A 26387-nucleotide genomic window follows, 5' to 3' on the forward strand; every position below is an offset into this window, starting at 1 on the left:
GAGGAGATTTACCAGGATATTACTCTGGAGTGGGTACAGCGGAGTTTTAACAGGATATTGCACTAGCGAGGGTAAAGAGGAGATTATCCAGGATGTTACACTGGAGTGTGTAGAGAAGAGATTTAGCAGGATGTTGCATTGCCGAGTGTACAGACGAGATTAAACAAAATGCTGGAGTGGAGAGGGTGCAGATGAGATTTGCAAGGATATTGCACTGGAGAGGGAACAGAGGAGATTTACCAGGATGTTGCACTAGAGAGTGTACAGATGAGATTTACCAGGATGTTGCACTGGAGTGAGTACAGAGGAGATTTAGCAGGATGTTGCACTGGAGAGAGTGCAGAGTGGATTTACAAGGATATTGGACTAGAGAGAGTAAGAGGAGATTTGCTAGAATGATACAATAGAGAGGTTACAGAGGAGATTTACCAGATTATTGCACTGTAGATCATTACGTCGAGTTGTACCATGATGTTACACTAGAGAGCTTACAGAGGAGATTTACCAGGTTGTTGCACTAGAGAGGGTACAGAGGAGATTTACCAGGATGTGGCCCTGGGAGGGCACAGCTTAGATTCACCAGAATGTTGCACTACACTGGGTGCAGAGGAGATTTAGCAGAATGTAGCACTAGAGAGGGTGCAGATGAGATTTACCAGGATGCTGCATTGTAGAGGGTACAGAGGAGATTTACCAGGATGTTGTACTGGAGAGGGTACAGAGGATATTTAACAGTATATTTCACTAGAGAGGGAGCAATGAAGATTTACCAGGATGTTAGATTGCAGAGTGTAAAAAGGAGATTTACATGCATGTTGCACTGGAGAGGGTGCAAAGGAGATTTTAAAGATGTTGCACTGGCGAAGCTACAGAGGAGATTTAACAGGATGTTGCACTACTGAGGATTTAGAGGAGACTTTCCACGATGTTCCTCTAGAGAGTGTAAAGAGGAGATTTACCAGGATGTTGCACTGGGGAAGGTACAGTGTAGATGTACGAGGATGTTGCACTGAGAGCGTGCAGACGAGATTTACCAGTATGTTGGACTGGAGAGGGTACAGAGGAGGTTTTCCAGGCTGTTGCACTGGAGAAGATATAGAGGAGATTTACCGGGATGTTGCACTAGAGAGGGTAAAGAGGAGATTTACTAAGTTATTACGCTGCAGCGGGTACAGTGGTATTTTATCAGGATTTTATACTAGAGTGGGCACAGAGGAGATTTACCAGGATGTTACAATAGATAGGATGAAGAGGAGAATTACTAGATAGTGGCCCTGGGATGTTACAGAGGAGATTCACCAGAATGTTCCACTAGACAGGGCACAGAAGACATTTACCAGAATGTTGTACTAGTGAGTGTACACAGGAAATTTAACAGAATATTGCAACGGTGCGGATACAGAGGAAATTTACCAGGATATTTCGCTGGAGAGGGAACAGGGGGTATTTATCAGGGTGTTGCACTGCAGAGGGTGCAGAAGAGATTTACCAGGATGTTGCACTAGAGAGGTTACAGAGGTAAATTTCCAGTGTGTTGCACTGGAGAGGGTGCCAAGGAGATGTACCAGGTTGTAGCAGTACTGTGGGTACAGATCTGATTTACAAGCATGTTGCACTGGAGAAGGTACAGAGGAGATTTACCAGGATATTGACTGCAGAGGGTACTGAGGATATTCACCAGAATGTATTATGTAGCGGTTAGAGAGGAGATTTAGAACGATGTTGCACTTCAATGGGTACAGAGAAGATTTACAAGGATGATGCACTAGAGAGGTTAGAGAGGAGATTTGCCAGGATGTTGCACTGGAGAGGGTATAGAGGAGATTTACCCGGATATTACTCTGGAGAGGGTACAGCGGAGTTTTAACAGGATGTTGCTCTGGGGTGGGTATAGAGGAGATTTACCAGGATGTTGCACTGGAGAGCGTGCAGAGGGGATTTACAAGGATGTTGGACTAGAGAGTGTACAGAGGAGATTTGCCAGAATGTTACAATAGAGAGGGTACAGAGGAGATTTAACACTATATTTCACTAGAGAGGGAGCAATGGAGATTTACCAGGATGTTAGATTGCAGAGTGTACAAAGGAGATTTACATGTATGTTGCACTGGAGAGGGTGCAAAGGAGAATTTAAAGGATGTTGCACTGGCGAAGCTACAGAGGAGATTTAACAGGATGTTGCACTACTGAGGATTTAGAGGAGATTTTCCAGGATTTTCCTCTAGAGAGTGTACAGAGGAGATTTACCAGGATGTTGCACTAGAGAGGGTAGAGAGGAGATTTACGAGAACGTTCCACTAGAGTGGATACAGAGAAGATTTACCAGGATGTTCCACTGGGGAAGGTACAGAGTAGATTTACCAGGATGTTGCACTGGAGAAGATACAGAGGAGGTTTACCAGGATATTGACTGCAGATGGTACTGAGGATATTCACCAGGATGTAACAATGTAGCGGTTAGAGAGGAGAGTTAGAACCATGTTGCATTTAATGGGTACAGAAAAGATTTACAAGGATGATGAACTGGAGAGGTTAAAGAGGAGCTTTGGCAGGATGTTGCACTGGAGAGGGTATAGAGGAGATTTACCAGGATATTACTCTGGAGAGGGTACAGCGGAGTTTTAACAGGATATTGCACTAGAGAGGGTAAAGAGGAGATTAACCAGGATGTTACACTGGAGTGTGTAGAGAAGATATTTAGCAGGATGTTGCATTGCCGAGGGTACAGAGGAGATTTAACAGAATGCTGGAGTGGATTTGGTGCAGAGGACATTTGCAAGGATATTGCACTGGAGAGGGAACAGAGGAGATTTACCAGGATGTTTCACTAGCGAGCGTACAGATGAGATTTCCAGGATGTTGCACTGGAGTGGGTACAGAGGAGATTTTCCAGAATGTTGCGCTGGAGAGCTTGCAGAGGGGATTTACAAGGATGTTGGACTAGAGAGGGTAAAGAATAGATTTGACAGAATGTTACAATAGAGAGGATACAGAGGAGATTTACCAGATTATTGCACTGTAGATCATTACGTCGAGTTGTACCAGGATGTTACACTAGAGAGATTATAGAGGAGATTTACCAGGTTGTTGCACTAGAGAGGTTACAGAGGAGATTTACCAGGATGTGGCCCTGGGAGGGCACAGCTTAGATTCACCAGAATGTTGCACTAGACTGGGTGCAGAGAAGATTTAACAGGATGTAGCACTAGAGAGGGTGCAGATGAGATTTACCAGGATGTTGCACTGTAAAGGTTACAGAGGAGATTGACCAGGATGTTGTACTGGAGACGGTACAGAGGATATTTAACAGTATATTTCACTAGAGAGGGAGCAATGGAGATTTACCAGGATGTTAGATTGCAGAGTGTACAAAGGAGATTTACATGCATGTTGCACTGGAGAGTGTGCAAAGGAGATTTTAAAGGATGTTTCACTGGCGAAGCTACAGAGGAGATTTAACAGGATGTTGCACTATTGAGGATTTAGAGGAGATTTTCCAGGATGTTCCTCTAGAGAGGGTACAGAGAAAATTTACCAGGATGTTGCAATGGGGAAGGTACAGAGTAGATTTACCAAGATGTTGGATTGAGAGCGTGCAGACAAGATTAACCAGTATGTTGGACTGGAGAGGGTACAGAGGAGATTTTCCAGGATGTTGCACTGGAGAGCGTGCAGAGGGCATTTACAAGGATGTTGGACTAGAGAGGGTACAGAGGGGATTTGCCAGAATGTTACAATAGAGAGGGTACAGAGGAGATTTACCAGATTATTGCACTGTAGATCATTACGTCGAGTTGTACCAGAATGTTACACTAGGGCGATTACAGAGGAGATTTACCATGTTGTTGCACTAGAGAGTGTACAGAGGAGATTTACCAGGATGTGGCCCTGGGAGGGCACAGCTTAGATTCACCAGAATGTTGCACTAGACTGGGTGCAGAAGAGATTTACCAGGATGTAGCACTAGAGAGAGTGCAGATGAGATTTACCAGGATGTTTCACTGTAGAGTTTACATAGGAGATTTACCAGGATGTTGTACTGGAGAGGGTACAGAGAATATTTAACAGTATATTTCACTAGAGAGGGAGCAATGGAGATTTACCAGGATGTTAGATTGCAGAGTGTACAAAGGAAATTTACATGCATGTTGCACTGGAGAGGGTGCAAAGGAGATTTTATAGGATGTTGCACTGGCGAAGCTACAGAGGAGTTTTAACAGGATGTTGCACTAGTGAGGATTTAGAGGAGATTTTCCAGGATGTTCCTCTAGAGAGGATACAGAGAAGATTTACAAAGATGTTGCACTGGGGAAGGTACAGAGTAGATTTACCAGGATGTTGCACTGAGAGCGTGCAGACGAGATTTACCAGTATGTTGGACTGGAGAGGGTACAGAGGAGATTTTCCAGCCTGTTGCACTGGAGAAGATATAGAGGAGATTTACCGGGATGTTGCACTAGAGAGGCTAAAGAGGAGATTTACCAAGTTATTACGCTGCAGCAGGTGCAGTGGTATTTTACCAGGATGTTACAATAGATAGGATAAAGAGGAGAATTACTAGATAGTGGCCCTGGGAGGTTACAGAGACAAGAGTCACCAGAATGTTCCACTAGACAGGGAACAGAAGACATTTACCAGAATGTTGTACTAGTGAGTGTACACAGGAAATTTAACAGGATATTGCAACGGTGAGGATACAGAGGAAATTTACCAGGATGTTTCGCTGGAGAGGGAAAAGGGGAGATTTATCAGGGTGTAGCACTGTAGAGGGTGCAGAAGAGATTTGCCAGGATGTTGCACTAGAGAGGTTACAGAGGTAAATTACCAGTGTGTTGCACTGGAGAGTGTGTAAAGTAGATGTACCAGGTTGTAGCAGTACGGTGGGTACAGATCTGATTTACCAGCATGTTGCACTGGAGAAGGTACAGAGGAGAGTTACCAGGATATTGACTGCAGAGGGTACTGAGGATGTTCACCAGGATGTATTATGTAGTGGTTAGAGAGGAGATTTAGAACGATGTTGCACATCAATGGGTACAGAGAAGATTTACAAGGATGATGCACTAGAGAGGTTAGAGAGGAGATTTGGCAGGGTGTTGCACTGGAGAGGGTATAGAGGAGATTTACCAAGATATTACTCTGGAGAGAGTAAAGCTAAGTTTTAACAGGATTTTGCACTGGAGTGGGTACAGAGGAGATTTGCCAGAATGCTTCAATAGAGAGAGTATAGAGGAGATTTACCAGATTATTGCACTGTAGATCATTACGTCGAGTTGTACCAGGATGTTACACAAGAGAGATTACAGAGGAGATTTACCAGGTTGTTTCACTTGAGAGGGTACAGAGGAGATTTACCAGGATGTGGCCCTGGGAGGGCACAGCTTAGATTCACCAGAATGTTGCACTAGACTGGGAGCAGAGGAGATTTACCAGGATGTAGCACTAGACAGTGTGCAGATGATATTTACCAGGATGTTGCACTGTAGAGGGTAGAGAGGAGATTTACCAGGATGTTGTACTGGAGAGGTTACAGAGGATATTTAACATTATATTTCACTAGAGAGGGAGCAATGGAGATTTACCACGATGGTAGATTGCAGAGTGTACAAAGGAGATTTACATGCATGTTGCACTGGAGAGGGTGCAAAGGCGATTTTAAAGGATGTTGCACTGGCGAAGCTACAGAGGAGATTTAACAGGATGTTGCACTACTGAGGATTTAAAGGAGAATTTCCAGGATGTTCCTCTAGAGAGTGTACAGAGGAGGTTTACCAGGATGTTGCACTAGAGAGGGTAGAGAGGAGATTTACGAGAATGTTCCACTAGAGAGGATACAGAGAAGATTTACCAGGATGTTGCACTGGGGAAGGTACAGAGTAGATTTACCAGGATGTTGCACTGAGAGCGTGCAGACTAGATTTACCAGTATGTTGGGCTGGAGTGGGTACAGAGGAGAATTTCCAGGCTGTTGCACTGGAGAAGATATAGAGGAGGTTTACCGGGATGTTGCACTAGAGAAGGTAAAGAGGAGATTTACCAAGTTATTACGCTGCAGCGGGTACAGGGGTATTTTACCAGGATGTTATACTAGTATGGGTACAGAGGAGATTTAACAGGATGTTACAATAGATAGGATAAAGTGGACAATTACTAGATAGTGGCCCTGGGAGGTTGCAGAGGAGATTCACCAGAATGTTCCACTAGACAGGGAACAGAGGAGATTTAGCAGAAAGTTGTACTAGTGAGTGTACACAGGACATTTACCAGGATGTTGCAACGGTGATGATACAGAGGAAATTTACCAGGATGTTTCGCTGGAGAGGGAACACTGGAGATTTACCAGGGTGTTGCACTGCAGAGGGTGCAAAATATATTTACCAGGATGTTGCACTAGAGAGGTTACAGAGGTAAATTCCCAGTGTGTTGCACTGTAGAAGGTGCAAAGGAGATGTACCAGGTTGTAGCAGTACGGTGGGTACAGATCTGATTTACCAGCATGTTGCACTGGAGAAGGTACAGAGGTGATTTACCAGGATATTGACTGCAGAGGGTACTGAGGATATTCACCAGGATGTATTATGTAGCGGTTAGAGAGGAAATTAGAACGATGTTGCACTTCAATGGGTACAGAGAATATTTACAAGGATGATGCACTAGAGAGGTTAGAGAGATGTGCCACGATGTTGCACTGGAGAGTGTATAGAGGAGATTTACCAGGATATTACTCTGGAGAGGGTACAGCGGAGTTTTAACCGGATATTGCACTGGATTGGTAAAGAGGAGATTAACCAGGATGTTACACTGGAGTGTGTAGAGAAGAGATTTAGCAGGATGTTGCATTGCCGAGGGTACAGAGGAGATTTAACAGAATGCTGGAGTAGAGAGGGTGCAGAGGAGATTTGCAAGGTTGTTGCACTGGATAGGGAACAGAGGAGATTTAACAGGATGTTGCACTAGAGAGGATACAGATGAGATTTACCAGGATGTTGCACTGGAGTGGGTACAGAGGAGATTAACCAGGATGTTGCACTGGAGAGCGTGCAATGGGGATTTACAAGGATGTTGGACTAGAGAGGGTACAGATGAGATTTGACAGAATGTTACAATAGAGAGGGTACCGAGGAGATGTACCAGATTATTGCACTGTAGAGCATTACGTCGAATTGTACCAGGATGTTACACTAGAGATAGTACAGAGGAGATTTACCAGGATGTTGCACAAGAGAGGGTACAGAGGAAAATTACCAGGATGTGGCCCTTGGAGGGCACAGCTTAGATTCACCAGAATCTTGAACTACACTGGGTGCAGAGGACATTTACAAGGATGTAGCACTAGAGAGTGTGAAGATGAGATTTACCAGGATGTTGCACTGTAGAGGGTACAGTGGAGATTTACCAGGATGTTGCACTAGATTTAGATAGTGACGTGATTTACCACGATGTAGCTCTGGAGAGAATACAGAGGAGATTTACCCGGATGTTGTACTGGAGAGGGTACAGAGGATCTTTCTAAGGATATTTCACTAAAGAGGGAGCAATGGAGATTTACCAGGATGTTAGATGGAAAAGTGTACAAAGGAGATTTACATGCATGCTGCACTGGAGGGGTGTAAAGGAGATTTTAAAGGAAGTTGCACTGGCGAAACTACATAGGAGTTTTAACAGGATGTTGCACTATTTAGGATTTAGAGGAGATTTTACTGGATGTTCCTCTAGAGAGTGTAGAGAGGAGATTTACCAGGATGTTGACTAGAGAGTGTAGAGAGGAGATTTACGAGAATGTTCCAATAGAGAGGATACAGAGGAGATTTGCCAGGATGTTGCACTAGAGAGGGTACAGAGAAGATTTACCAGGATGTTCCTCTAGAGAGTGTACAGAGGAGATTTACCAGATGTTCCAATAGAGAGGATAAGATAAGATTTACAAGGATGTTGCACTGGAGAGGTTACAGAGGAGATTTACCAGGATGTTGCACTGGAGAGGGTAATGAGGAGATTTTCCAGGAAGTTGCACTAGATAGGGTACAAAGGAGACTTACCAGGATATTGCGCTGTAGAATTTATAGAGAAGTATTACTATGATGTTACGCTAGATAGGGTAAATAGGAGATTCACAAGGATGTTGCAATAGAGGATACAAAGGAGATGAACTATGTTTTGGCCCTGGGAGGATACAGAGCAGATTTACCAGAATGTTGCCCTAGATAGTGTGCCGAAGTAATTTACCATGATATTGCACTGCAGAGGGTAGAGAGGAGATTTAGCAGTATGTTGCACTGGCGACAGTACAGAGGATATTGAACAGGATATTGAACTATAGAATGTGCAGACGCGATTTACCAGTATGTTGCACTGCAGAGAGTAAAGAGGATACATAAAAGGATGTTACACTGGAGAGGTTGCGAAGGAGATTTAGAAGGATGTTGCACTTGCGAAAGTACAAAGAAGAATTACAAGGAAATGCACTGAAGAGGGTACAGAGGAGATTTACCAGGATGTTTCAGTGGACAGGGAATTGAGGAGATATTCCAGGATGTTGCAATAGACAGGGTACAAAGGAGACTTTCCAGGTTATTGCACTGTAGAATTTATAGAGGAGTTTTACAAAGCTGTTAGGCTACAGAGGGTTAGGAGGAGATTCACCAGGATGTTGCAATAGATAGGATACAGAGGAGTTTGCGTTTGATGTGGCACTGGGAGTGTGCAGAAGAGATTCACCAGAATGTTCAACTAGACAGTGTACAGAGATTTACCAGAATGATGCCCGAGAAAGGGTATAGAGGAAATTTACGAGGATATTGCACGGGTGAGGGTACAGAGGAGATTTAACATGATGTTGCACTTGTGATGGTATAGAGGATATTTAACAGGATATTGAACTAGAGAAGATGCAAATGCGATTTACCAGGATGTTGCACTGCAGAGGGTACAGAGGAGATGTACAAGGATGTTACACTGGAGAGGGTGCGAAGGAGATTTACAAGGATGTTGCACTGTCGTAGGTACAGAGGAGATTTAACAGGATATTGCACTAGACAGTATACAGAGGAGATTCATCAGGATGTTGCACTAGAGAAGTTACAGTGGAGATTTACCAGGATGTTGCACTGGAGAGAGTACAGAGGTGATTTACCATGATGTTGCATTGGAGCGGATACAGAGGAGATTTACCAGATTGTTGCACTAGAGAGGATACAGAGGAGATTTATCTGGAGGTTGCACTAGAGAGGGTGCAGAACGGATCTACCTGGATGTTGCACTGCAGAGTGTACAGCAGAGCTTGAGAACAATGTTGGACTAGAAGGGGTACTGAGGAGATTTAACAGGATGTTGCACTGGTGAGGGTACAGAGGAGATTTACGACGATGTTGTACTGGAGAGCGTACAGTGGATATTTAACAGGATATTGCACTAGACAAGATGCAGAAGCAATTTACCACGATGTTGCACTGCCGAGGGTAAAGAGTAGATTTACAAGGATGTCACACTGGAGAGGTTGCGAAGGAGATTTAGAAGGATGTTGCACTGGCGAAAGTACAGAGGAGATTTAACAGGATATTGCACTAGAGAGGATTTAGATGAGATTTATCAGGATGTTGCACAAGAGTGAATACAGAGGAGATTTTCCAGCATGTTGCTCTAGATAGGTTGAAGTGGAGATTTACCAGGATGATGCACTGGAGAGGGTACAGAGGTGATTTACAAGGATGTTGCACTAGAGGGAGAAAAGAAGAGATTTAACAGCATGTTGCACTAGACAGTTTACCGAGTGGATTAACCAGAATGTTCCACTAGAGAGAATACAGATTAGATTTACCAGGATGTTGCACTGGAGAGGCTACAGAGGAGATTTACCAGGATGTTGCACTGAGAGCATGCAGATGTGATTTACCAAGTTATTGCGCTGCAGAGGGAACAGATGTGTTTTACCAGGATGTTTCACTGTTGATCGCAAACAGAGGAGATTTACTAGATTGCTGCCCTGTGATGTTGCAGAGGAGATTCAACAGAATGTTCCACTAGACAGGTAACAGAGGAGATTTAACAAAATGTTGTACTCGTGAGGGTACACAGAAAATTTACCAGGATATTGCAATGGCGAGGATACAGAGGAGATTTACCAGGATGTTGCACTGGAGAGGGAACAGTGGAGATTTACCAGGATTTTGCACACTCTATCTGTTAGAGAGGAGTTTTAGCACGATGTTGCACTTCAACGGGTACAGAGAAGTTTACAAGGTAGATGCACTAGAGAGGGTAGAGAGGAGATTTGCCAGGATGTGGCACTGGAGAGGGTCTGGAGAAGATTTACCAGAACATTTCACTGGAAAGGGTACACCGGTGTTTTAACAGGATATTGCACTAGAGAGGCTAAATAGAAAATTAACCAGGATGTTAAACTGGAATGGGTAGAGAGGAGATTTAGCAGGATGTTGCATTGCCGAGTGTACTGAGGAGATTTAACATATTGTTGGAGTGGAGAGGGTGCAGAGGAGATATACAAGGATGTTGCACTGGAGAGATTATAGAGGAGATTTACCAGGATGTTGCACTAGAGAGGGTACTGATGAGATTTAACAGAATGGTGCACTGGAGTGTGTATATTGGAGATTTACCACGAGGTTGCACTCGAGTGCGTGCAGAGGAGATTTACCAGATTATTGCACTGCAGATCATTATGTGGAGTTGTACCAGGATGTTACACTAGAGAGAGTACAGAGGAGGTTCACCAGGATGTTGCATTAGACAGTGTACAGAGGAGATTTACTAGGATGTGGCCCTGGGAGTGCATAGAGAAAATTCACCAGAATGTTGCACTAAGCAGGGTAAAGAGGAGATTTACCAGCATGTTGCACTAGAGAGGGTGCAGCGGAGATTTACCAGGATGTTGCATTGTAGAGGTTAGAGAATAGATTTACAAGAATGCTGCACTAGAGAGAGTAGAGAGCGGATTTACCACGATGTTGCCCTGGAGAGATTACAGAGGAGATTTACCCGGATGTTGTACCATATATGGTACAGAGGATATTTTACAGGATATTTCACTAGAGAGGGTGCAATGGAGATTTACCAGGAGGTTAGATTGCAGAGTGTACAAAGGAGATTTACAATGATCTTGCACTAGAGAAGGTACAGAGGAGACTTACAAGAAAGTTGCACTAGAGAGTGTACAGAGGAGATTTACCAGGATGTTGCACTGGAGAGGATACAGGGGAGATTTTCAAGGATGTTACACTGGGGAGAGTGCAAAGGATATTTAAATTGAGCTTGCACTGGCAAAGGAACAGAGGATATTTTACAGGATGTTTCGCTAGAGATGATTCAGAGGAGATTTAGAAGGAAGTTGCACAGGAGGGGTTACAGAGGAGATTTAACAGGATATTGCACTAGACAAGGTACAAAGGAGATATACCAGGAAGTTGTACTTGAGAAGTTACAGCGTAGATTTTCCAGGATGTTGCACTGGAAATGGTTCCGAGGAGAATTACCAGGACGTTGCACTGGAGAGGATACATTGGAGATTCACCAGGATATTGCATTAGACAGAGTGCAGAGGAGATTTACCAGGATGTTGCACTGGAGAGTGTACAGAGGAGATTAGCAAGATGTTGCACTAGAGAGGGTTCAGAGCCGAATTACCAGGATGTTGCACAACAGAGGGTACATAGGAAATTTACCAGGATGTTGCACCAGCGAGGGTACAGAGGAGATTTATCAGGACATTGCTCTAGCCAGGGTACAGAGGAGATTTTCCAGGATGTTGCACTAGAAAATTTACAGTGGAGATTTACCAGGATGTTGCACTGGAGAGGGTACAGATTTGATTTAACATGATGTTGCACTGGAATGGGTACGGAGGAAATTTATCAGGTTCTTGCACTGGAGAGAGTACAGAGGAGATTTACCAGGATGTTACACTAGAGAAGGAGCAGAGGGGATCTAACAGGATGTTGCACTAGAGAAGATACAGAGGTGATTTAGAATAATGCTGCACTAGAGGGGTTGCTGAGGAGGTTTAACATGATGTTGCACTGGAGAGGGTAGAGAGGAGATTTACTGTTGTACTGAAGAGGGTACAGAGGTTATTTAACAGGATATTGCAAAATTAAGGTACAGATGCGATTTACATGGATGTTGCGCTGCAGAATGTACAGAGGAGATTTACAAGGATGTTGCACTGGAGAGGGTGCAAAGGTGATTTTAAAGGATGTTGCACTGGCGAAGGTACAGAGGAGATTTAACAGGATGTTGCACTAGTGAGGATTTAGAGGAGACTAATCAGGATGTTGCACTAGAGTGGGTAAAGAGGAGATTTTCCAGGATGTTCCTCTAGAGAGTGTATATAGGAGATTTACAATGATGTTGCACTAGAGAGGTTACAGAGGAGATTTACCAGGATGTTCCACTAGAGAGGATACAGAGAAGATTTACCAGCATGTTGCACTGGAGAGGGTAATGAGGGGATTAAACAGGATGTTGCACCGATAGCGTGCAGAGATTTACCAGGATTTTGGACTGAAGAGTGTACAGTGGAGATTCACCAGGATTGCACTGTAGAGGGTACAGAGGATATTTACTAGGATGTTGCACTAGTGAGGGTAAAGAGGAGATTCTCCAGGATGTTGCAATAGATAGGATACAAAGTAGATTTACTATGATGTGGCCCTGGGAGGGTACAGAGGAGATTCACCAGATTGTTCCACTAGACAGTGTACAGAGGAGATTTACCAGAATGTTGCACTAGAGAGAATATAGTGAACATTTACCAGGATATTGCAGTGGAGAGGTTACAGAGGAAATCTACCATGATGTTGCACTGGAGAAGGTACAGAGGAGAATTAACAGGGTGTTGCATTGCAGAGGGTGCAGATGAGAATCACAAGGATGTTGCACTAGAGAAGACACAAAGTTGACTTACCAATGTGCTGGACTGGCGAGGATGCAGGGGAGATTTTCCAATCTGTTGCAATACAGAGGGTAGAGAATTGATTTAACAGCATGCTGAACTGGAGAAGCTACAGAGGAGTTTTAACAGGATGTTGACTGCAGAGGATACAGAAGAGATTTAGCAAATTGTTAAAATGAAGAGCGTAGAGAGGAGATTTAGCATGATGTTGCGCTGCGAGGGTACAGAGATGATTTACAAGGATAATGCACCAGAGAGAGTAAAGAGGAGATTTACCACGATGTTGCACTGGAGATGGTACAGCGGAGAATTAACAGGATATTACCCTGGAGAAAGTACAGAGGAGTTTAGCAGGATGTGGCACTAGAGAGAGTACAGAGGAGGTCTACCCGAAGGTACACAGGAACGGGTAGAGTGGAGATTTCGCAGGATATTGCACTGCCGAGGGTACAGAGGAGATTTAAAAGAATGTCGCAGTGGATTGGCTGCAAATAAGATTTACAAGGATTTTGCACTGCAAAGCGTACAGAGGAGTTTTACCAGGAAGTAACATTAGAGAGGATTCAGAGGATATTTACCAGGTTGTTGCACTAGCGAGGGTATAGAGGAGATTTACAAGGATGTTGCCCTGGAAGGGTACAAGGGAGATTTACCAGGATGCTGCACCAGAGAGTGTACAGAGGAGATTTACCAGATTATTGCACTGTAGATTAGGATGTGGAATTTTACCAGGCGGTTACACTAGAGAGGGTACAGAGGAGATTTAACAGCATGTTGCACTAGAGAGGGTACAGAGGAGATTTACCAGGATGTTGCACCGAGAGCGTGCATAGGAGATTTACCAGGATGTAGAACTGCAGAGGGTACAGCGTAGATTTACCAGGATGTTGCACTAGACTGGGTACAGAGGACATTAACGAGGATGTAGCACTAGTGAGTGTGCAGAGTAGATTTACCAGGATGTTGCAAAATAGAGGGGACGGAGGAGATTTACCAGGATGTTGCACTAGAAAGTGTAGAGAGCTGATTTCCAACTATGTTGCACTAGAGAGGGTAAAGAGGCAATTTACCAGAATGTTGAATTGGAGAGGGTACAGCGGATATGTAGCAGGATATTTCACTAGAGAGGGTGCAATGTAGATTTACCAGGATGTTAGATTGCAAAGTGTACAAAGGAGATTTACATGGATGTTGCAATGGAGAGGGTGCAAAATAGATTTTAAAGGATGTTGCACTGGCGAAGCTACAGAGGAGATTTAACAGGATGTTGCACTACTGAGGATTTAGAGGAGAATTTCCAGGATGTTCCTCTAGACAGTGTACAGAGGAGGTTTACCAGGATGTTGCACTAGAGAGGGTAGAGAGGAGATTTACGAGAATGTTCCACTAGAGAGGATACAGAGAAGATTTACCAGGATGTTGCACTCGGGAAGGTACAGAGTAGATTTACCAGGATGTTGCACTGAGAGCGTGCAGACTAGATTTACCAGTATGTTGGACTGGAGAGAGTACAGAGGAGATTTTCCAGGCTGTTGCACTGGAGAAGATATAGAGGAGGTTTACCGGGATGTTGCACTAGAGAGGGTAAGGAGGAGATTTACCAATTTATTACGCTGCAGCGGGTACAGTGGTATTTTACCAGGATGTTATACTAGTATGTGTACAGAGAAGATTTAACAGGATGTTACAATAGATAGGATAAAGAGGACAATTATTGGTTAGTGGCCCTGGGAGGTTACAGAGGAGATTCACCAGAATGTTCCACTAGACAGGGAACAGAGGAGATTTACCAAAATGTTGTACTAGTGAGTGTACACAGGAAATTTACCAGGATGTTGCAACGGTGTTGATACAGAGGAAATTTACCAGGATGTTTCGCTGGAGAGGGAACACGGGAGATTTACCAAGGTGTTGCACTGCAGAGGGTGCAGAAGATATTTACCAGGATGTTGCACTAGAGAGGTTACAGAGGTAAATTACCAGTGTGTTGCACTGAAGAAGGTGCAAAGGAGATGTACCAGGTTGTAGCAGTACGGTGGGTACAGATCTGATTTACCAGCATGTTGCACTGGAAAAGGTACAGAGGTGATTTAGCAGGATATTGACTGCAGAGGGTACTGAGGATATTCACCAGGATGTATTATGTAGCGGTTAGAGAGGAAATTAGAACGATGTTGCACTTCAATGGGTACAGAGAATATTTACAAGGATGATGCACTTGAGAGGTTAGAGAGGAGATGTGCCACGATGTTGCACTGGAGAGTGTATAGAGGAGATTTATCAGGATATTACTCTGGAGAGGGTACAGCGGAGTTTTAACCGGATATTGCACTGGATTGGTAAAGAGGAGATTAACCAGGATGTTACACTGGAGTGTTTAGAGAAGAGATTTAGCAGGATGTTGCATTGCCGATGTACAGAGGAGATTTAACAGAATGCTGGAGTGGAGAGGGTGCAGAGGAGATTTGCAAGGTTGTTGCACTGGATAGGGAACAGAGGAGATTTAACAGGATGTTGCACTAGAGAGGATACAGATGAGATTTACCAGGATGTTGCACTGGAGTGTGTACAGAGGAGATTAACCAGGATGTTGCACTGGAGAGCGTGCAATGGGGATTTACAAGGATGTTGCACTAGAGAGGGTACAGATGAGATTTGCCAGAATGTTTCAATAGAGAGGGTACAGAGGAGATGTACCAGATTATTGCACTGTAGAGCATTACGTCGAATTGTACCAGGATGTTACACTAGAGATAGTACAGAGGAGATTTACCAGGATGTTGCACTAGAGAGGGTACAGAGGAAAATTACCAGGATGTGGCCCTTGGAGGGCACAGCTTAGATTCACCAGAATCTTGAACTACACTGGGTGCAGAGGACATTTACCAGGATGTAGCACTAGAGAGGGTGAAGATGAGATTTACCAGGATGTTGCACTGTAGAGGGTACAGTGGAGATTTACCAGGATGTTGCACTAGATTTAGATAGTGAGGTGATTTACCACGATGTTGCTCTGGAGAGAATACAGAGGAGATTTACCCGGATGTTGTACTGGAGAGGGTACAGAGGATATGTATAAGGATATTTCACTAGAGAGGGAGCAATGGAGATTTACCAGGATGTTAGTTGGAAAAGTGTACAAAGGAGATTTACTTGCATGCTGCACTGGAGGGGTGTGAAGGAGATTTTAAAGGATGTTGCACTGGCGAAACTACATAGGAGTTTTAACAGGATGTTGCACTATTTTAGGATTTAGAGGAGATTTTACTGGATGTTCCTCTAGAGAGTGTACAGAGGAGATTTACCAGGATGTTGCACTAGAGAGGGTAGAGAGGAGATTTACGAGAATGTTCCACTAGAGAGGATACAGAGGAGATTTACCAGGATGTTGCACTAGAGAGGGTACAGAGGAGATTTACCAGGATGTTCCTCTAGAGAGTGTACAGAGGAGATTTACCAGAAGTTCCAATAGAGAGGATAAGAGAAGATTTACAAGGATGTTGCACTGGAGAGGTTACAGAGGAGATTTACCAGGATGTTGCACTGGAGAGGGTAATGAGGAGATTTTCCTGGAAGTTGCACTAGATAGGGTACAAAGGAGACTTACCAGGTTATTGCGCTGTAGAATTTATAGAGAAGTATTACCATGATGTTACGCTAGATAGGGTAAATAGGAGATACACAAGGATGTTGCAATAGAGGATACAGAGGAGATGAACTATGTTTTGGCCCTGGGAGGATACAGAGGAGATTTACCAGAATGTTGCCCTAGATAGTGTGCCGAAGCAATTTACCAGGATATTGCACTGCAGAGGGTACAGAGGAGATTTAGCAGGAGGTTGCACTGGCGAGGGTACAGAGGATATTGAAAAGGATATTGAACAATAGAATGTGCAGACGCGATTTACCAGTATGTTGCACTGCAGAGAGTAAAGAGGATACTTAAAAGGATGTTACACTGGAGAGGTTGCGAAGGAGATTTAGAAGGATGTTGCACTGGCGAAAGTACAAAGAAGAATTACAAGGATGTTGCACTGAAGAGGGTACAGAGGAGATTTACCAGGATGTTTTAGTGGACAGGTTACTGAGGAGATTTTCCAGGATGTTGCAATAGACAGGGTACAAAGGAGACTTTCCAGGTTATTGCACTGTACAATTTATAGAGGAGTTTTACCAAGCTGTTAGGCTAGAGAAGGTTAGGAGGAGATTCACCAGGATGTTGCAATAGATAGGATACAGAGGAGTTTGCGTATGATGTGGCCCTGGGAGTGTACAGAAGAGATTCACCAGAATGTTCTACTAGACAGTGTACAGAGATTTACCAGAATGTTGACCTAGAAAGGGTATAGAGGAAAATTACCAGGATATTGCACTGGTGAGGGTACAGAGGACATTTAACAGGATGTTGCCCTTGTGATGGTATAGAGGATATTTAACAGGATATTGAACTAGAGAAGATGCAGATGCGATTTACCAGGATGTTGCACTGCAGAGAGTAGAGAGGAGATTTACAAGGATGTTACACTTGAGAGGGTGCGAAGGAGATTTAGAAGGATGTTGCACTGTCGTAGGTACAGAGGAGATTTAACAGGATATTACACTAGACAGTTTACAGAGGAGATTTATCAGGATGTTGCACTAGAGAAGTTACAGTGGAGAATTACCAGATTGTTGCACTGGAGAGAGTACAGAGGTGATTTACCATGATGTTGCATTGGAGCGGATACAGAGGAGATTTACCAGATTGTTGCACTAGAGAGGGTACAGAGGAGATTTATCTGGAGGTTCCATTAGAGAGGGTGCAGAACGCATCTACCTGGATGTTGCACTGCAGAGGGTACAGCCGAGCTTTAGAACAACGTTGGACTAGAAGGGGTACTGAGGAGATTTAACAGGATGTTGCACTGGTGAGGGTACAGAGGAGATTTACGGCGATGTTGTACTGGAGAGCGTACAGAGGATATTTAACAGGATATTGCAATAGACAAGATGCAGAAGCAATTTACCAGGATGTTGCACTGCCGAGGGTAAAGGGTAGATTTACAAGGATGTCACACTGGAGAGGTTGCGAAGGAGATTTAGAAGGATGTTGCACTGGCGAAAGTACAGAGGAGATTTAACAGGATATTGCACTAGAGAGGATTTAGATGAGATTTATCAGGATGTAGCACTAGAGTGAATACAGAGGGGATTTTCCAGCATGTTGCTCTAGATAGGTTGAAGTGGAGATTTACCAGGATGATGCACTGGAGAGGGTACAGAGGTGATTTACCAGGATGTTGCACTAGAGGGAGAACAGAGGAGATTTAACAGCATGTTGCACTAGACAGTGTACCGAGGAGATTAAGCAGAATGTTCCACTAGAGAGAATACAGATTAGATTTACCAGGATGTTGCACTGGAGAGGCTACAGAGGAGATTTACCAGGATGTTGCACTGAGAGCGTGCAAATGTGATTTACCAAGTTATTGCGCTGCAGAGGGAACAGATGTGTTTTACCAGGATGTTTCACTGTTGATCGCATACAGAGGAGATTTACTAGATTGCTGCCCTGTGATGTTGCAGAGGAGATTCAACAGAATGTTCCACTAGACAGGTAACAGAGGAGATTTAAAAAAATGTTGTGCTAGTGAGGGTACACAGACAATTTACCAGGATATTGCAATGGCGAGGATACAGAGGAGATTTACCAGGATGTTGCACTGGAGAGGGAACAGTGGATAATGACCAGGATTTTGCACACTCTATCTGTTAGAGAGGAGTTTTAGCACGATGTTGCACTTCAACGGGTACAGAGAAGTTTACAAGGTAGATGCACTAGAGAGGGTAGAGAGGAGATTTGCCAGGATGTGGCACTGGAGAGGGTCTGTAGGAGATTTACCAGAATATTTCACTGGAAAGGATACACCGGTGTTTTAACAGGATATTGCACTAGAGAGGCTAAATAGAAAATTAACCAGGATGTTAAACTGGAGTGGGTAGAGAGGAGATTTAGCAGGATGTTGCATTGCCGAGTGTACTGAGGAGATTTAACAGAATGTTGGAGTGGAGAGGGTGCAGAGGAGATATACAAGGATGTTGCACTGGATAGATTATAGAGGAGATTTACCAGGATGTTGCACTAGAGAGGGTACTGATGAGATTTAACAGAATGGTGCAATGTATGGGTACAGTGGAGATTTACCACGAGATTGCACTCGAGTGCGTGCAGACGAGATTTACCAGATTATTGCGCTGCAAATCATTATGTGGAGTTGTACCAGGATGTTACACTAGAGAGAGTACAGAGGAGGTTCACCAGGATGTTGCATTAGACAGTGTACAGAGGAGATTTACCAGGATGTGGCCCTGGGAGTGCATAGAGAAAATTCACCAGAATGCTGCACTAGACAGGGTAAAGAGGAGATTTACCAGCATGTTGCACTAGAGAGGGTGCAGCGGAGATTTACCAGGATGTTGCATTGTAGAGGTTAGAGAATAGATTTACAAGAATGTTGCACTAGAGAGAGTAGAGAGCGGATTTATCACGATGTTGCACTGGAGAGGTTACAGAGGAGATTTACCCGGATGTTGTACCATATAGGTTACAGAGGATATTTTACAGGATATTGCACTAGAGAGAGTGCAATGGAGATTTACCAGGATGTTAGATTGCAGAGTGTACAAAGGAGATTTACAAGGATCTTGCACTAGAGAAGGTACAGAGGAGACTTACAAGAAAGTTGCACTAGAGAGTGTACAGAGGAGATTTACCAGGATGTTGCACTGGAGAGATTACAGGGGAGATTTTCGAGGATGTTACACTGGAGAGAGTGCAAAGGATATTTAAATTGAGCTTGCACTGGCAAAAGAACAGAGGGTATTTTACAGGATGTTTCGCTACAGATGATTCAGAGGAGATTTAGTAGGAAGTTGCACAGGAGGTGTTACAGAGGAGATTTAACAGGATATTGCACTAGACAAGGTACAAAGGAGATATACTAGGAAGTTGTACTTGAGAAGTTACAGCGTAGATTTTCCAGGATGTTGCACTGGAAATGGTTCCGAGGAGAATTACCATTATGTTGCACTGGAGAGGATACATTGGAGATTCACCAGGATATTGCATTAGACAGAGTGCAGAGTAGATTTACCAGGATGTTGCACTGGAGAGTGTACAGAGGAGATTAGCAAGATGTTGCACTAGAGTGGGTTCAGAACCGAATTACCAGGATGTTGCACAACAGAGGGTACAGAGGAGATTTACCAGGATGTTGCACCAGCGAGGGTACAGAGGAGATTTGCCAGGACATAGCTCTAGCCAGGGTACAGAGGAGATTTTCCAGGATGTTGCACTAGAAAATTTACAGTGGAGATTTACCAGGATGTTGCACTGGAGAGGGTACAGATTTGATTTAACATGATGTTGCACTGGAATGGGTATGGAGGAAATTTATCAGGTTCTTGCACTGGAGAGGGTACAGAGGAGATTTGCAAGGATGTTACACTGGAGGGGGTGCGAAGGAGATTTAGAAGGATGTTGCACTGTCGTAGGTACAGAGGAGATTTAACAGGATATTGCACTAGACAGTATACAGAGGAGATTTATCAGGATGTTGCACTAGAGAAGTTATAGTGGAGATTTACCAGGATGTTGCACTGGAGAGAGTACAGAGGTGATTTACCATGATGTTGCATTGGAGCGGATACAGAGGAGATTTACCAGATTGTTGCACTAGAGAGGGTACAGGGGAGATTTATCTGGAGGTTGCACTAGAGAGGGTGCAGAACGGATCTACCTGGATGTTGCACTGCAGAGGGTACAGCAGAGCTTTAGAACAATGTTGGACTAGAAGGGGTACTGAGGAGATTTAACAGGATGTTGCACTGGTGAGGGTACAGAGGAGATTCACAGCGATGTTGTACTGGAGAGCGTACAGAGGATATTTAACAGGATATTGCACTAGACAAGATGCAGAAGCAATTTACCAGGATGTTGCACTGCCGAGGGTAAAGGGTAGATTTACAAGGATGTCACACTGGAGAGGTTGCGAAGGAGATTTAGAAGGATGTTGCACTGGCGAAAGTACAGAGGAGATTTAACAGGATATTTTACTAGAGAGGATTTAGATGAGATTTATCAGGATGTAGCACTAGAGTGAATACAGAAGAGATTTTCCAGCATGTTTCTCTAGATAGGTTGAAGTGGAGATTTACCAGGATGATGCACTGGAGAGGGTACAGAGGTGATTTACCAGGATGTTGCACTAGAGGGAGAACAGAGGAGATTTAACAGCATGTTGCACTAGACAGCGTACCGAGGAGATTAACCAGAATGTTCTACTAGAGAGAATACAGATTAGATTTACCAGGATGTTGCACTGGAGAGGCTACAGAGGAGATTTACCAGGATGTTGCACTGAGAGCGTGCAGATGTGATTTACCAAGTTATTGCGCTGCAGAGGGAACAGATGTGTTTTACCAGGATGTTTCACTGTTGATCGCATACAGAGGAGATTTACTAGATTGCTGCCCTGTGATGTTGCAGAGGAGATTCAACAGAATGTTCCACTAGACAGGTAACAGAGGAGATTTAACAAAATGTTGTACTAGTGATGGTACACAGACAATTTACCAGGATATTTCAATGGCGAGGATACAGAGGAGATTTACCAGGATGTTGCACTGGAGAGGGAACAGTGGATATTTACCAGGATTTTGCACACTCTATCTGTTAGAGAGGAGTTTTAGCACGATGTTGCACTTCAACGGGTACAGAGAAGTTTACAAGGTAGATGCACTAGAGAGGATAGAGAGGAGATTTGCCAGGATGTGGCACTGGAGAGGGTCTGGAGGAGATTTACCAGAATATTTCACTGGAAAGGGTACACCGGTGTTTTAACAGGATATTGCACTAGAGAGGCTAAATAGAAAATTAACCAGGATGTTAAACTGGAGTGGGTAGAGAGGAGATTTAGCAGGATGTTGCATTGCCGAGTGTACTGAGGAGATTTAGCAGAATGTTGGAGTGGAGAGGGTGCAGAGGAGATATACAAGGATGTTGCACTGGAGAGATTATAGAGGAGATTTACCAGGATGTTGCACTAGAGAGGGTACTGATGAGATTTAACAGAATGGTGCAATGGAGTGGGTACAGTGGAGATTTACCACGAGGTTGCACTCGAGTGCGTGCATACGAGATTTACCAGATTATTGCGCTGCAAATCATTATGTGGAGTTGTACCAGGATGTTACACTAGAGAGAGTACAGAGGAGGTTCACCAGGATGTTGCATTAGACAGTGTACAGAGGAGATTTACCAGGATGTGGCCCTGGGACTGCATAGAGAAAATTCACCAGAATGCTTCACTAGACAGGGTAAAGAGGAGATTTACCAGCATGTTGCACTAGAGAGGGTGCAGCGGAGATTTACCAGGATGTTGCATTGTAGACGTTAGAGAATAGATTTACAAGAATGTTGCACTAGAGAGAGTAGAGAGCGGATTTACCACGATGTTGCCCTGGAGAGTTTACAGAGGAGATTTACCCGGATGTTGTACCATATAGGATACAGAGGATATTTTACAGGATATTTCACTAGAGAGGGTGCAATGGAGATTTACCAGGATGTTAGATTGCAGAGTGTATAAAGGAGATTTACAAGGATCTTGCACTAGAGAAGGTACAGAGGAGACTTACAAGAAAGTTGCACTAGAGAGTGTACAGAGGAGATTTACCAGGATGTTGCACTGGAGAGGATACAGGGGAGATTTTAGAGGATGTTACACCGGAGAGAGTGCAAAGGATATTTAAATTGAGCTTGCACTGGCAAAGGAACAGATGATATTTTACAGGATGTTTCGCTAGAGATGATTCAGTGGAGATTTAGTAGGAAGTTGCACAGGAGGGGTTACAGAGGAGATTTAACAGGATATTGCACTAGACGAGGTACAAAGGAGATATACTAGGAAGTTGTACTTGAGAAGTTACAGCGTAGATTTTCCAGGATGTTGCACTGGAAATGGTTCCGAGGAGAATTACCATTATGTTGCACTGGAGAGGATACATTGGAGATTCACCAGGATATTGCATTAGACAGAGTGCAGAGGAGATTTACCAGGATGTTGCACTGGAGAGTGTACAGAGGAGATTAGCAAGATGTTGCACTAGAGTGGGTTCAGAGCCGAATTACCAGGATGTTGCACAACAGAGGGTACAGAGGAGATTTACCAGGATGTTGCACCAGCGAGGGTACAGAGGAGATTTACCAGGACATAGCTCTAGCCAGGGTACAGAGGAGATTTTCCAGGATGTTGCACTAGAAAATTTACAGTGGAGATTTACCAGGATGTTGCACTGGAGAGGGTACAGATTTGATTTAACATGATGTTGCACTGGAATGGTTATGGAGGAAATTTATCAGGTTCTTGCACTGGAGAGAGTACAGAGGAGATTTACCAGGATGTTACAGTAGAGAAGGAGCAGAGGGGATCTAACAGGATGTTGCACTAGAGAAGATACAGAGGTGATTTAGAATTATGCTGCACTAGAGGGGTTGCTGAGGAGGTTTAACACGATGTTGCACTGGAGAGGGTACAGAGGAGATTTACCAGAATGTTGTACTGAAGAGGGTACAGAGGTTATTTAACAGGATATTGCAAAATTAAGTTATAGATGCGATTTACATGGATGTTGCGCTGCAGAATGTACAGAGGAGATTTACAAGGATGTTGCACTGGAGAGGGTGCAAAGGAGATTTTAAAGGATGTTGTACTGGCGAAGGTACAGAGGAGATTTAACAGGATGTTGCACTAGTGAGGATTTAGAGGAGACTTATCAGGATGTTACACTAGAGTGGGTAAAGAGGAGATTTTCCAGGATGTTCCTCTAGAGAGTGTATATAGGAGATTTACAACGATGTTGCACTAGAGAGGGTACAGAGGAGATTTACCAGGATGTTCCACAAAGAGGATACAGAGAAGATTTACCAGCATGTTGCACTGGAGAGGGTAAAGAGGAGATTAAACAGGATGTTGCACCGATAGCGTGCAGAGATTTACCAGGATTTTGGACTGAAGATTGTACAGTGGAGATTTACCAGGATTGCACTGTAGAGGGTAAAGAGGATATTTACTAGGATGTTGCACTAGTGAGGGTAAAGAGGAGATTCTCCAGGAAGTTGCAATAGATAGGATACAAAGTAGATTTACTATGATGTGGCCCTGGGAGGGTACAGAGGAGATTCACCAGATTGTTTCACTAGACAATGTACAGAGAAGATTTACCAGAATGTTGCACTAGAGAGAATATAGTGGAAATTTACCAGGATATTGCAGTGGAGAGGTTACAGAGGAAATCTACCATGATGTTGCACTGGAGAGGGTACAGAGGAGAATTAACAGGGTGTTGCATTGCAGAGGGTGCAGATGAGAATCACAAGGATGTTGCACTAGATAGGACACAAAGGTGATTTACCAATGTGCGGGACTGGCGAGGATGCAGGGGAGATTTTCCAATCTGTTGCAATACAGATGGTAGAGAATTGATTTACCAGCATGCTGAACTGCAGAAGCTACAGAGGAGTTTTAACAGGATGTTGACTGCAGAGGATACAGAGGAGATTTAGAAAACTGTTAAAATGAAGAGCGTAGAGAGGAGATTTAGCACGATTTTGCGCTGCGTGGGTACAGAAATGATTTACAAGGATAATGCACCAGAGAGAGTAAAGAGGAGATTTACCACGATGTTGCACTGGAGATGCTACAGCGGAGAATTAACAGGATATTACCCTGGATAAAGTACAGAGGAGTTTAACAGGGTGTGGCACTAGAGAGGGTACAGAGGAGGTCTACCCGAAGGGTACACTGGAACGGGTAGAGAGGAGATTTACCAGTATATTGCACTGCCGAGGGTACAGAGGAGATTTAAAAGAATGTCGCAGTGGATAGGCTGCAAATGAGATTTACAGGGATTTTGCACTGCAGAGGGTACAGAGGAGTTTTACCAGGAAGTAACATTAGAGAGGATTCAGAGGATATTTACCAGGTTGTTGCACTAGAGAGGGTATAGAGGAGATTTACCAGGATGTTGCACTGGAAGGGTACAAGGGAGATTTACCAGGATGCTGCACTAGAGAGTGTACAGAGGAGATTTACCAGATTATTGCACTGTAGATTAGGATGTGCAATTTTACCAGGAGGTTACACTAGAGAGGGTACAGAGGAGATTTAACAGCATGTTGCACTAGAGAGGGTACAGAGGAGATTTACCAGGATGTTGCACCGAGAGCGTGCAGAGGAGATTTACCAGGATGTAGGACTGCAGAGGGTACAGCGTAGATTTACCTGGATGTTGCACTAGACTGTGTACAGAGGACATTAACGAGGATGTAGCACTAGTGAGGGTGCAGAGGAGATTTCCAAGGATGTTACACTGTAGAGGGGAGAGAGGAGATTTACCAGGATGTTGCACTAGAGAGTGTAGAGAGCTGATTTCCAACTATGTTGCACTAGAGAGGGTAAAGAAGCAATTTACCAGAATGTTGAATTTGAGAGGGTACAGCGGATATGTAGCAGGATATTTCACTAGAGAGGGTGCAATGTAGATTTACCAGGATGTTAGATTGCAAAGTGTACAAAGGAGATTTACATGGATGTTGCAATGGAGAGGGTGCAAAAGAGATTTTAAAGGATGTTGCACTTGCGAAGTTACAGAGGAGCTTTAACAGGATTTTGCAATAGTGTGGATTTAGAGGAGATTTATCCGGATGTTGCACTAGAGAGGGTATAGAGGAGATTTTCAAGGATGTTCCTCTAGAGAGTGTACAGAGGAGATTTACCAGGATGTTGCACTAGAGAGGGTACAGAGGAGATTTACCAGGTTGTTCCACTAGAGGGTACAGAGGAGATTTACAAGAACGTTGCACCGAGAGCGTGCAGAAGAGATGTAGCAGGATGTTGGACTGGAGAGTGTACAGAGGAGATTTACCACGATGTTGCACTGGAGAGGATACAGAGGAGATTTACCAGGATGTTGCACCGAGAGCGTGCAGAGGAGATGTAGCAGGATGTTGCACCGAAGAGTGTGCAGATTAGATTTACCAGGATGTTGCACTGGAGAGTGTACAGATTAGATTTACCAGGATGTTGCACTGGAGAGCATACAGAGGAGATTTACCAGGATGTTGCACTAGACTGGGTACAGAGGAGATTTACGAGGATGTAGCACTAGAGAGGGTGCAGAGAAGATTTACCTGGATGTTGCACTGTAGAGGGTACAGAGGAGATTAACCAGGATGTTGCACTAGAGAGTATAGAGAGCTGATTTACCACGATGTTGCACTAGAGAGGGTACAGAGAAGATTTACCGGAATGTTGAACTGGAGAGGGTACAGCGGATATGTAACAGGATATTTCACTAGAGATGGTGCAATGGAGATTTACCAGGATGTTAGATTGCAGAGTGTACAAAGGAGATTTACATGGATGTGGCACTGGAGAGG

This window comes from Pristiophorus japonicus, chromosome Y, assembly GCF_044704955.1.
Source record: "Pristiophorus japonicus isolate sPriJap1 chromosome Y, sPriJap1.hap1, whole genome shotgun sequence".
NCBI classification, from domain to species: Eukaryota; Metazoa; Chordata; class Chondrichthyes; family Pristiophoridae; genus Pristiophorus; species Pristiophorus japonicus.